The 14,299-nt window shown below is 35.0% G+C and overlaps 1 protein-coding gene and 1 long non-coding RNA gene across 3 annotated transcripts in view; one reads left to right on the top strand and one right to left on the bottom strand.

The window, feature by feature from the left end:
* KCND2 (potassium voltage-gated channel subfamily D member 2) overlaps positions 1-14,299 on the top strand; it is a 525,626-nt gene that overhangs the window by 70,177 nt on the left and 441,150 nt on the right. The window lies entirely within an intron of this gene.
* Positions 859-14,299, bottom strand: part of LOC129151466 (uncharacterized) — a 35,510-nt gene continuing 22,069 nt past the window's right edge. The window contains exon 5 of the long non-coding RNA XR_008558155.1: positions 859-1,031. This is a non-coding gene — a long non-coding RNA (uncharacterized LOC129151466). The remainder of the gene's footprint in view (positions 1,032-14,299) is intronic.

Raw genomic sequence — 14,299 nt, 5'->3', positions numbered from 1 at the left:
GATTCAAATATACTATATTGGCAGAAGGAGACTAAACTTTGATTGGTGAGTACACAATATACAATGTGTATATGAGGTATTATAGAATTGTAAACTTGAAAATTACATAATGCTATTAACCAATGTTACCCCAATACATTTAATTAAAAAAATAAAATAAATCTCCTTGATGCTTGAGCTGCTCATTGAAGTACCATCTAAGACTTTAAAATATCTTGATTTTATCCCATTCTCTCTAGCAATAGCCCCCTCTTTTGCTCTCTGTTACTCCTTATAATTTCATATGTATCTCATTTTCCTGTTCTAATTTCAGTTTCTTAACCTAGTATCACCTCCTCTTAGGGGGCAGGGATGCTGTGAAGGCATTATAGATCCCCCTCTTACCTGATCTTTCTGTTTCCTTTAACACTTTAAATACCAGTGCCCCCTCCACCTGCAGGCCCTGGTCAATTTAAATTGATGTTATCATTGCTAATACCTACTGCAGTGGTATTAGTAGAATGTAAAGTAAGCAAATTACCATCAGGAGCAGTTCTCTATCTCCCACCAAATTAAAACAATAATACAATAATTATAATCACCACTTGTGGAATTATCTTTTAGAATGTTCCTAACTTTAAACCAGTGATCAACTCCTATTACAGCATAACAAAGTTGATTTTTCAGCATTGCCAAATGTGAGACCTAAGGCAGTATACCACATATATTTTATTCATGCTCAAACATCAATGTTACATTTAGAAACAGGTTTGAGGAGACTAATTATGTCCAGTAAGAAAAAGTAGGTAAATGTGGCTGACATTTCTTGGAAGGTTCTTCATTAAATGTAAGAAACCCAAATGCAGTTAGCTTTTTTCATTTAATCAAGTAGTGTTTCCAGTATAACTGAAAGGCTATTGAAGCCTTTCTATCTTGTTCTTAAAGGCTTCACTGAATGTTTAATGCTCTGGCATCCCTGTTTGGAGCTTCTTTTAAAGGAGTCTTTCATAAAACTTGGGACAGAAACCAGCTCTAGAAGACCACATGGAGAGCTGGACAAAAGAGAAACAAATGATAAAAGCTCAGTGTTACCGGTGGTTGCTTAAAATGTCTCTCTTCCCTCTTTCTTTTTTATTTTTAATTGAGATTAATCACTGACCTATTTTTGTTTATAGAGCCTACATAGTTGACAATTTTATATGAAAGGTCACATAAAACCATTTTATAAGTGAAGAGAGAGCTAAGTCTTTTGAAATTAAACACACAGAAATTTAGGGAATATAATAAAGACTTTTTTTTAACACATTCAAAATCACTTCACTTCGCATACTATTTTAACTTATGTAAATCAATACCCCCATCCAGCGTTGTTGTGCACAGTCTTCAGTGTTTGGGGTATCTGCAAAACTGAATCTTCACCACAACATCCCGTAGGTTATTCTCTGATGATTGGAAGAGCATGGGGCTGGAAGAACAGGGACCTGGCTCTGATTCTGCTGCAGCCACTTGCTTATCATGCTGTGCTGATGTGTTAAGGAAAGAGAGGCTCAGCAGGATTAAGATATCTGTAAGAGGGGGTTAACCATTCCTTGATTTCTTCATAGGTTTATTACAAGAATTAAATTAAATATTGTTTTCAAATTGTAAAGTAATTATAATAATCAGGGGCTGTTATAACTACATATTAATTTATCTAATTACATTCCAATGAGTCCTCACTGTCATATGAAGGTTAGCTTCTTTTCACACTCAGATCAGCCACCTTGCAGTCAATCACTAGAAGAAATAGATAAAACATGGACAGATTCTTAGAAATGTAGCCCCATTGTTGATAATCAATCCAAACCTTAATCAAACCAACAAACATAATTTCTATTTAAAGCATTTAGGACCTTTGCTATAATAGCACAGTTTGAAGGGTAAGAAAAACAAAGGAAAATATTTGTGGAAGGAATTTTTTTTTTTCCGGAATACCAGTGATTGCATAAATTTTGACTCTTGGAAATTTAACTGATCATATTATACTTATTAATTTGTTGTGATCAACACTGATATTTTCACTAGCAGTTCCATCCATCATAACATTTTGGAGCTGGATTTGGTAGAATTAGCCATCAGCATTAATAAAAATAAATTATTGATGCCAAAATTCTACTTCATTTTAAGCATTTGTAGATACTCTCTAAGGGCCATCTTCCAAAATACTTTAAATTCTGTACCTCACACTTTTTGTGAATTCTCTTTCTGTAGGCCTGGTAGCTCTTATGATATTGTTTTATCAACCTAAATGCTTTATAATTTACCAAATAATGTCAATTTTTAAAAATAAAATATTTTTATTTTATAAATTAAATACTTATTTTACAAAATATTTTTCAATAAAATAAATTCAATGAATGTTTTCCATATTCTACATATATACTTGATAATGTTTTTAAATTGACTTTTGTTGTATAAATAATGTTTTAATTATCAACTATCAAAGTACTTACTTGGTTTATTCAGTAGACATATGCATTAAAAGTTTTCTATACAGAGTTTGGTATGATGCAGACACTATTCTTGTAGGCAACAGACCTGGCTTCTGATTCTAACATTACTATTTTCTTTAATTGCTTTGTAATCTTAGACAACATTAACTATTGTTGACTTAAATTTTTTCCATTGCAAACCATATAAAAAGTCCCTTATTACTGCTCTATTCAAGAATATACTAGCCCTGGCTAGTGTGCCCAGTTGATTGGGCATCACTCAGTGCACCAAAATGTTTCTGGTTCAATTCCTGGTTGGGGCACATGCCCTGGTTGCAGGCTCAATCCCTGGTGTGTGTGTGGGAGGGGGTGTGTGTATGAAGGAGGCAACAGATTGATGTTTTGCTCTCACATCATTGTTTCTCTCTTCTCCCTTCCTGTCTCTCTAAAAATCAATAAACTATTAAAAAAAAAAGAGTAGACTAGAAAGTTAATATGGGAAAACCTAGAAAAAAATATAAACATTAAATGTATGATTAGATTATATAACTTTAAGGTTCTTCACAATTTTGAGAGTCTATTATTCTATATATAGAATTATTCTTTAACTGTAGGTCATCATCATATTTCAATTATTAAAGAAAATGTTTTTTTTTATTTTATTTTATTGTTTTGATGAAGTTTATACTTCATTGTTTTGCACATTTATTTTTTATACATTTACTGAGCATCTATCATATGCCTAGCACTCTTCTAGGTACTAGGGTTACATTTGTGGTACACACACAAAATTATTTAAATAGCAGAAAGTTCTAAGTGCTGTTGAAAACATAAAGCAGAGGGAAGGAAAAAGGGGTCAGGTTACACTTTTAAATTAGGTGGTCAGATTTTGCCTCATTGAGATGGTAGCAACTGAGCAAAGACTTGATGTAGTTTAAGAGAGTGCACAAGCAGATATCTGGAGGACAACATTCCAAGAAGGAGATATACTAGTGCAAGCCTTTAAAGCATAAGTATACCTGATGAGTTCACTCAATAATAAGGAGGTTGAATGGCTGGAGGTGAATGAATGGGGTATCATTAGATCAGAAAAGAAGTGAAGCCTGATCTTGTAGTCATAGTAGTGCCTTGTTGGTGCTTGTAATGTCTTGAGATTTTCTCTGAGAAGAGGAACTAGCAGGGAATTTGCAGCAAAGGAAAGACTTGATCAGATTTAGATTTTTCAAGGATCACTCTGCTGTGCTGAAATAGTTTGCACATACATGGAAACAGGAAAACCAGTAAAAATGTGATTATAATAATTATCAGAGTAATAATGGTGGGTTGGTATAAGGTGGTAGAAATGGAAATTTTGAGAAGTGATTGGCTTCTGGATATATTTTAAGATATAACAACAGGATTTCCAACAAATTGAATGTGGATGTGAGAGAAGGGAAAAAAATGGAATGAAGCCAATATTTTCATCTGAGCAAATGGGAGGATAAACCATCCATTTAAATGAGAAATAAATTAAAAAAAAGACTTTCCATTGAATGGGTATGTAGGGACAGGGAGAATGAGAAGCTCAGTTTTGGACATGTGGATTTGGAGATATCTATTTGACATTTCCATGGATCTATGAGGAAGACAGTTTATATATGAGTTGTATATATGAGGTAGACAGTTGTATATATGAGTTTGAAGTTCAGAAGACATGTCTGAACAAGAAATCTGAATCTGAGTGACAGAGGCATATTGATGTTATTAATAGTTATAAGATAACTGTTCTAGATGTGGGCAGAGAAAAGGAGAGGACAAAGGACTGAGATTTAGGGAACTTGAGAGATCTGGAAGAGGAGGAGAAACCAACAAAGGAGATTGAGATTAACAACAATGTTATTGGGAGAGAACCAAGAGTATGGTGTTATGGAAGCCAAGTGAAGAAAATATATCCAGGGCAATACACTTTGTGTTAATAAGTCAAATCTGGTAAGAGCTAAAGAGTGACCATTGGATTTAGCAATTTGGAGGTAAGTTGTGATTTAAGAGGGGAGAAAAACAGCACTTTTGCTGATGGTGATCATCTTTAGTACATAAGAAAAAAATAAGAATCCAGAGAAAGGGGAGTAAATTCCATTATGTGGTTCTTGGGTATGTGATAGTAAATTGTATTTAGTGCACAAGGGAAGGTTTTAGAGAGGACTAAATATCATTTATCTCCAGAATGAATGGGAGAGAGAGAATATACTGTATGTGGCTATGATAATTTCTGGAGATTCTTTCTAATTGCTTTAATATTCTCTTTAGAGAAGGAGCAAAGTCATCAAGTGGGAGTGGAGTTTTGGGATGGAGGGTTGGAAATTTAAGAAGAAAGGAGAACATATGGAATAGTCCTCGAGGATAGTGAAAAGTACATGGACCAATGAAATATACTATGTGAGCAACATTTAGGGGTCCTTCAACAGTTTGTCAAGTAGAATTTAAACTGAGAGCATTGAGAGCTGTGTGTTTCTGCATGCCTATTTAGCTGCATACAAGTAGATGTTCAAGAGGCAGTGAGTTAGATTTAAGCAGGATTGCAATTATGCCTAGTAAAGGAAATTGAGGGATGTGTGTAGTTTAATTGACTGAAGGTCTGAGTGGGATCAAATGATTGTTAGACTTGAGATACTTGATTAAATAACCTGGAAAGACAGGGAATGATTAATGGTCAGAGAACTGGATCCATAAAACAAAGATTATGAAAGTATGGGTACTGCTCTTAATTAATAGGTTTAGAAATGACCAGGGAGTTGATTGGCTGACATAATATGGAAACAAGATGCTTAGAGGAAAGAAGAGCAAGCAATCAAAAGGCCAAATTTCAGGTAGGATCATATATGTATATATTGAAATTGTCAATAACTAAATCAAAGTCATATTGGACAAAGTTAGGAGCTACAAAAGTTAAGAAACATGGAGAATTTAATTGAAAGGTCATGAAATGACTGCTAAGTGAAGGTAATGAGCAATATAATCTGATAACAGGAGATTAAAAACTAGGATTTACAGGGAGGGAATAAAAGTGGAAAAGAAAGAATCATAGCAATGAAATTGGCCATCTTTCACTGTGACTTCTTTGATAAAAGGCAATCTCTTTTGTGGTTTTTAAATTTTTATTATGTCTAGCATAATGTGGTAACCCATTAAATAATAATGACTTTGATGCCCACCCGGTGTGGCACAGTTGATGTGGAGTCTTCCTATACACCAGGAGGTCACTGAATCAATTCCTGGTCAGGGCACATGTCCGGGTTGCAGGCTTGATCCCCTGTAGGGGCCTTGCAGGAGACAGCTGATTGATGTTGATGTTTCTCTCTCATTGATGTTTCTATCTCCCCCTCTTCCTTCCTCTCTCTCTAAAATCGATAAAAACTTATTTAAAAAAGAAGTAATAAATTTGACCTATGTATTGATATTTAGAATAGAGAAGTGTAGTAATTCAAACATGTGTCATGAAAAATACATAGCTGAGAGATGCCAGGGAGAATTCTTTGTTATAGAGAAAAAGTATGAAAGAATAAGGCAGGTGTTGGTTGCAGTCACAATTTCTGAGTTGCAATTTATGAGTTGAGTTCTTCATGAAGGTATTTTGCCTCTAAAAAGGGAGTAAAAGCAAATACCTTCCAGAGTTGATATGAGAGGTAAGTACAATGATTTTTATAAAGCACTGGGCACAAAATAGACATTCAATTAATATTAATTTTCTCCTTCAAAGCAGAGAATCAAATATTGAACACATTTACAGGGTACTGTAACAAAGACAGACTTCTGAGGTAAATAATTTTTATTTCTAACACCACTGATAAACGTTTTGTGAACTCATTCATACGGTACTTCAATGACTTGAGAGTGTGTTTGTGGATTCCTAGAGAGTTTTCTTTTTCAATTTCTGGCTTTATATTACTTATTACAACACCTACTTGGAACAACAATCAGAAGAAGGGGAGCTGGACATTTCATTCTCTTTTACAATTAATATTAAAGCAAGTGTTAATTTTTCATTTTACTTTTTAAAATTATGTGGATATATAATTAACATGATAATGAATAGCATGTAAGCATATAAAATTATGAACTATTTACAATGTTTTATGAGTAATGGAATGCATATAATTCAATGATAATATGACAAGTTTAAAGACAACATGCATTTTCTATTAAAAATACATTCATGTTGAATAAATGTTATTTAAAATATAGTTGAACATATAAAGAATTTAAAAATTCATTGGGATATATTCACAGTATTTTATGATCAATGAAGGAAGTAATAAAAAAAATGACTCAAGAAAAATATGGATACCGTATAAAGTGATATGGTATCATATTGGGACAGAGGCTGGAGTTTATTCCATACAGTTATTTGGGGTACCTAAGACTCTGCCATCTCCTAGAATATTGTAGCCCTTGTTGAATTCTCTACATGTGACCAGTAAAAAAAAAGAAAAATGTAAATGAGATTGCATGAAGGATTTAAATAGGTTTAAAGGTCAGGCCTCAAAGTGTTGAGCATCATGTTTGCTGACATACTATTGGCCAGAACTAGTCATATGGTCACTCAAATGCAAAGGGGCTGGGAAATATAGTCTAAATGTGTGCTAAGGAGGAGAATTCATGATTCTGGGTAAACTAGATAGTCTATTCCAGAGTTGATGTTAACTTAGGTATGAACTCCGTGGCACTATAAAAATTGTAGAAAAGGTATGGATCATTTTAAGCTATTTGGGTACTAGATAGTCAGACAATTTTCCACAGAAGAAATGGACCATTGAAGTTATGCTTTGTGGGACACAAAGAATTTGGTTTGTCACAGAAGGGTAGAGTATGTTTTCATGGGAGCAAATAACATTGAGAGGAGAAATGAACTTATGTAGTTCAACAATGAAATTAATCTGAGGGGGGAAATGGCTTTAATTACTGGGGCATAGGAAATCCTCAGACATAGTTAAGTTGGACCAGGCTAAAGTTTATATTGGATCCCAGAATGAGCAATTGTGTGATGATTTGGAAGTTATATTTACAGTTATGTTATTTTAAACCATAAGGGATATAATGTTGATAATATAATTAAGGAATTTCTAGCAAACACAAGTATAATCCTGAGTTCTAAGGTTTGAATTTTTTACTTTATACAAATCTGAGTGTAGAATTATTTTATTTATTTTTTATATTTTATTGATTTCTTTACAGAGAGGAAGAGAGAGAGATAGAGAGTTAGAAACATCGATGAGAGAGAAACATCGATCAGCTGCTCCTGCACACCCCCCACTGGGGATATGCCCGCAACCAAGGTACATGCCCTTGACCGGAATCGAACCTGGGACCCTTGAGTCCGAAGGCCGACGCTCTATCCACTGAGCTAAACCAGTTTCGGCTGTAGAATTATTTTAATGTTATATTTAGGATAGTTTATTTTTATAGAGAGCTATGTGTAAATATGTATATGTACACATGCAAATCAATACTTATATTTATTAGTCATGCAAGGGTTAGTCTCAACTATCATTCTACACATCACTAATCCATAAGGTTTTAAAGATGGGAAGACATTTTGAGGTAATCTAGTCCTAAGTAGTCAAATGCCTTTTGCAGGGATTCACAGTTAATGCTAAAGCTAAATGTAGAACCAGGTCTCCTAAATCCTGCAGTTTAAGATTCCTATGAAGGAAATAATATTTTCTATTATCTTAACTACTAGAGGCCCGACACATGAAATTCGTGCAAGAGGCTCGGCCCTCGCAACCCCGGTTTCATCCGGAAGGTCGCCCGGAAGGATGTCCGGAAGGTCGTTTGGCTGTCTGGTCTAATTAGCATATTATGCCTTTATTATTATAGATACTACCTAAAGTATGCATATCTAACATAGAAAGGTTCTTGACTAGACTGTCTTATTACTTTGAAAAATAGCTTAATTTAGTTACAATTTAAGGAAAAATAGAATAACTAATATGACACACAAGTAGATATACATTATAAAGCAAATTATGAAGAACAGACTATACCGCCTACTCAGAACTGAACTAGACAAGATAAAGTGTGTAAGAACCGATATTGCAGTAATGAGTGCACAGCTGTTTAGGAATCTGTTGCCCAATAGGTCCTTTTGCTGGGACATGAGGAAAGAATTCCAAACGCACACACATGGAGAAGTTTAAACGTGATGGTAAGATTTTATTTGTGAATTAAGGGGACTTAATACTCCCTGGGGGACCTAGTGGGTGGGCAGACTGTAGAAGCACCGCCACGAGGCTTTGGTGAACCCTGCATATATCTTCTTGGTTTAGGTAACGGACAAAGCACCATTGAAAGTATGCAACCTGATTTTCTAATTTGCTGAGGTCTTGGACTGGGCCCTCCTCCCTGTAAGTTCTATTGGGGTTTCATGGTCTCTCTCCAAACCAATTACTTTCTCACACTAGGCCCTGTCCCTCTGTTTTGTCACCCTGACCCCCATTGCGCATGTCCAAAAGCTTCATTACATCATCCAGTTCTCACTGTGCATGTGCCCTGCAGAGGAATTTCCTCCCCCACCTCTGGTACTGGGCCTTTAGCATTTCTAAGGAGGATTCTTGTCCCCTTTTCCGGGACCAGTGACAGCCCCCCTCTGCCCCCCAGAGTGTGTAATGGGACTGTTACTTGTTCCAGCTTCCCAGTTTATGAAAATTGTTTCATTCCCTTTTGCTTTCTTCTTTAGACTAATAACTCTTAACTGCCTATGTTGACACTTCTACTGAAATGCAGGGAACATTATTCATAGACTAAAGAAAGGAAACTAAAGAGAACAGCACCTTCATATTTAGCCTCATATTGCATATTTACATATTTTAATCATATTTCACTTCCTTCCAAAACAGACTTGGGGCTGTTTATAACAAGTAATGTTAAAATAACACAGACACAAAATAAGACAGGATTGGGGACTGGTGGAATAATACCAGGTTACGCATTCTAGATTACTAACATTGGGGGTAAACTTTTATTTAGGACAAATGTTTGGCATTTACCTTCTTAGCACTAAAGTAAAAAAAAAAAAAATAGTATTACTTGGCAAAATACTCTATTAGTTAGTAGAAAGGAGGAGCAAATGGGTTCCTTTCCTCTCATAGTTTGATTTCTAAGAGGAACTTATTTTGCAGTTATTCCATAAGGCAGTTTTATAAGAGGTGGCCTGAACATCAGTCTATTAGTACATACTGAACTTCTGTTTCTTGCCTGGTTCTCTGCTGAGTTCCTGGGACACAGAGATGAAGTTGAAGCATTCTTACCCTAAAGGAGCTCACAGCTAGAATGAATCTAATTGGGCAGTAAATGGAATAAATGAGTTCTTTGCAAGACATAATGACAGCCCAGAGGAAAGAGCGGTCAGCACAGTCATAGAGAGAAGACCTCACAGGGAAAGAAACATTGAATTGATCTCGACTCTGAATAGATCAAAGATTAAAAGAGATATGAGCAGAACTTTCACTTATTTTAAAATAAAACCGCACAATGCATAATCATTTATGCAGATATTTGTGAGAGAATTCCTTTGGGGAACTTAATATAGTTTAGATGTATAAAATTTAGGAGGACTGGTTGGATAAAAAGTACTAAAATTTAAAGAATGAGTGATTGATTAGTCTCTTTTGCCCTATGTCAGGTCAGTGTAATAGGGCATCTGTATTCTACCTGGTGGTATGATTCTCTACCATGAAGTACTGGAATTGAGACTGCTCAATTTTTTTTTTATTAAAGTCTGTATTATTTTCAGTTGTGGTAAAATACATACAACATTAAATTTACCATCTTGACCAAGTTTAAGGGTATAGTTCAGTATTAATAAATACATTTATACAGTATTGTTGTGCAACCAATCTCCAGAACTTTTCTATCTCCCAAACTGAAACTCTTTACCCTTTAAAAAACTCCCAGCTCTAATTGGTTTGGCTGAGTGGATAGAGTGTTGGCCTGCGGACTGAAAGGTCCCAGGCACGATTCCGGTCAAGGGCATGTACCTTGGTTGAGGTGTGCAGGAGGCAGCTGATCTATGTTTCTCTCTCATCAATGTTTCTAACTCTCTGTCCCTCTCATTTCTTCTCTGTAAAAAATCAATAAAATATATATAAGATTTGTAAATATTTTACCCTATTCTTTAGGTTACCTTTTCTCTTTCTTGATTCTGTCTCTCAAAATGTTTTATTATAACTCAGCTCAAAGGAAAAACCAATAGCTGAGATTTATGAACTAGGGAAGAAAAACCTTTTTTCTTGGAAGAAAATAAAAATTTGAATTACTAATTATTTCTATTCATTTTTACTTTGAAATATTAGTTATAAATGCTCATCTTGACAAGAATGAGGTTAGGGTCTTTTAAATCTATAAGCCTAAAACAGATTATTATGGTGCGCCATGTCATATTTAATAAAAATGAAAAGACAGCCTTGGCTGGTGTGACTCAGTTGGTTGGAGTATCCTCCCATATGCTGAAAAGTCATGGGTTCAAGTCCCAATAAGGGCACATATCCAAGTTGTGGGTTTGGTCTGGCGCATACCAGAGGCACCCAATCAATGTTTCTCTCTCACATCAATGTCCCCCCCCCCTCTAAAATCAGTAAAAATATATCCTCAGGTGAGGATTTAATAAAAAGACAATAAGAATAAACTGTAAAATTTTAACTCTTACAAATATAAAAAAAATGTTTTTGAAAAAAAGTAGTTTCTTTAATTGTTTTTGCTCTTCTCGCTCTTCTTCTGTTCTCACTCTCTTTAAATTATTCTATACTGTTCTTGTTAAGCTATTGCCTTGTCTCTCTAATACATAGTCTAGCACACTCTCTTGATAAAAATGTAAGAGAATCTTCTTTTAGATATTCCCCTGCCTAACCTAAACAGACATTAATAATTATGGTCATTTTTGTAGTACTTACTAAGTACTATTTTGTGCTCCCCTCTGAAAAGAAGCAAGAAATGAGAAATTGCTTCCCACATTGTTGTTGTTTTTTTCTTATAAAGATTTAAAATCCAATGGAGGAACTTAAAGCAAAATATGGATGAAATATGTATGCTGGCCTCCAGTGTCCAATAGCTATGTTTTAATTTTGTATTGAATTTTTTGGGGTGACATTGGTTAATAAAATTATATAAGTTTAAGGTGTTGAATTCTATGATACATCATCTGTATATTGTACTGTGCATAGTGTATGAGTGACCTTTACCCTAATAGGTAAGCCCAAATTTTCACACTGTTCTGAATAAGTTGTTTCTAACAGGGGTTAAGTTAAAACATGTTAACTTACTTTCATTGATCCATACGATCTGTTGTTTTGATGACTTTTCAACACCCCCCCCCCCATAGATAGTTATTGCTCCCATAGACAGGGTCTCCATCCTTTAAATACTCAAGTAGTCTGAACAGATTTGGGGCTGTGTGTATACAATTATGATAAAAAGAGGCCTCATTCTCACCCTACTCTTTAACACCTAACCTGGGCCTTCAGCTTATGTGGATATACACACTTAATTCAGTGGTAACTGTATTGAGGGGCTGAGTAAGCTCAAGAAGGAAGTTCTCATGCTTTACACTAAAAGGTACATTTTCTAGATGAATAGAGGATAATTGAATACTCTAATTCTGCCTTCTTGATTTCAAATATGGTGAGGATTTCTCTTAAATGTCCCAAACCATCATTTAACAGAATGAGGTTATTGTTATAGATGAGTCTGGCCACAGTTTTCCACCTCCTATGGACTGAATGTTTGTGTCCTCCCTCCTCCCTGCCCCCCTCCCCCCCCCTATTACCATGTTGAAATCCTAACTCCCAAGGTGATGGTATTAGGAGGTGGGGTCTTAGTGCTCTTATTAAAAAGGACTCCAGAGAGCTAGTTCATTTCTCCACATTGTGAGTTTACAGCTAGAAGGTGCTATCTGTGAACCAGAAAATAGGCTCTCCAGACTCCAAATGTTCCTGTGTCTTGATCTTAGAACTGTGATAAATAAATGTTTGTTTTTATAAGTCACCCAGTCTATGTTATTTTGTTATAGCTGTCCAAAACAAAATAAGACACCTCCCTAGGAAGGCTTATAGAATCATGCAGGGGCTGACCAGCAGATGAATGGATTACTCCAACACAACATTTGCTGTGAAAGAGAGGTCTAAGGGACTGCCTGGCTAAAGGAACCAGGCAGCCTGGATCACCTGCCTCATTAGGCTTTTATGGTAGCAGCAGTTTGAGATAAAGTTTATCTTTTAGATACAATCAGTAGGGTAAGTAATATTGGGAGAGCAATGTGTTTGTAGTGTCCTTTAAGCAAGGACACACAAAGATTAAGCAGAAGGATTCCAGTAAACACCCGGGGGTCTGCACGTGCACAGACTTGTTTGGAAAGGTCAAGGAATATTAGGGCCACTGCCTTCAGCACTCCCGTAAGTCAGAATTCTGATAAACAGGGTAGGCAGCTTTCTGCACACTTCCCTTTTCTCAGAATGTCCTCCTTACAAACTTTCCAATCAAGTCTCATGTAGTCCCCAATAGAAGCATAGCTTCTGGGGACACTGACTTACCTTGGAGGTTTTTCTCTGGCAGAACTTTAAGAAGCCATTCCTGATCATTTGACTGATTTAATGCCTCTCATGATTATTTTGTTGCTCAAAGGTATTAAAAGGTGAAAAAGCTCTCAATTTAGAACCAAATAATATGGGCAATGTGCCTTGACAAAGATAATATGTACCTTGATTAAAAGGCTAGGTCTTCTTTTCTTTCTTTCCTTTCTTTCTTTCTCTTTCTTTCTTTCTTTCTTTCTTTCTTTCTTTCTTTCTTTCTTTCTTTCTTTCTTTCTTTCTTTCTTTCTTTCTTTCTTTCTTTCTTTCTTTCTTTCTTTCTTTCTTTCTTTCTTTCTTTCTTTCTTTCTTTCTTTCTTTCTTTCTTCCTTCCTTCCTTCCTTCCTTCCTTCCTTCCTTCCTTCCTTCCTTCCTTCCTTTCTTCCTTCCTTCCTTCCTTCCGTTACATAGTCACTCTCTGGTTACTCAGATTTGCCCTGCTGCTAAACCTTTCTCAAGTCACTTCACGAGCAATAAAGAAAAGCTTTTAAACTTCTATATTATTGACAACACCAGGGAAGTGAATTTATTCACCAAATATTTTGAGCAGCTATTTAAGCCCAGATACTTTCCTAGATACTTTTATGTGTCGCTGGACAAATTGTACAATGACTCTTTCCCCTTGAGGCTTTAATTTTACTATTATTGATAATTTGTCATTGTTTTCCTATCTTTTACTACTTTTTATCTATAGTCCATTGCAGATATCATAAAAACAATGAAATAATATTTATTATTTCTTCCATCTAGTGCTTCATCAGTTTCTTTACAAATGGAATGGGCAGTAATTTAATTATTATTTGATATGTATATGTTCTATAGTATATGAATTTGTCAACATTACTTAATGGATAAGAATTTTGGTAAGTTTTAACATTACATAAATAAGGTTTTATAGAATTTTCAGGCATATGTAATAATAACATTTTATGAAGAACTTTATTAGCACTTATAAAAACTATTAGGCTATTAAAGTTTTCATCTGTTGCCTTTAAATGCAGGTGCTGTCAGTGTTTCATTCAAGAAAACAGGCACCATTTTTATTGAGTGAGCATAGTTCATTTTCTCAACCAGTTTATTTTATTAAATTGCAGGACCCCATGCTAATACAATGTTAGGATTGCAGATTTTAACCTTCATAACTCAATAAAATGAAAAGTTCGAGTTTTTATAACTGCATTAATATCCTTATATTTCCTGTGTCTTATAATAAAGTATACATTTAGAACACTAACCAGCAATTCAGGAATT

Source organism: Eptesicus fuscus, chromosome 14 (assembly GCF_027574615.1).
Source record: "Eptesicus fuscus isolate TK198812 chromosome 14, DD_ASM_mEF_20220401, whole genome shotgun sequence".
In the NCBI taxonomy this organism is placed as follows: Eukaryota; Metazoa; Chordata; class Mammalia; order Chiroptera; family Vespertilionidae; genus Eptesicus; species Eptesicus fuscus.
Note: the sequence above shows the minus strand (reverse complement) of the source record. Positions and strands in the feature narration are given on the sequence as shown.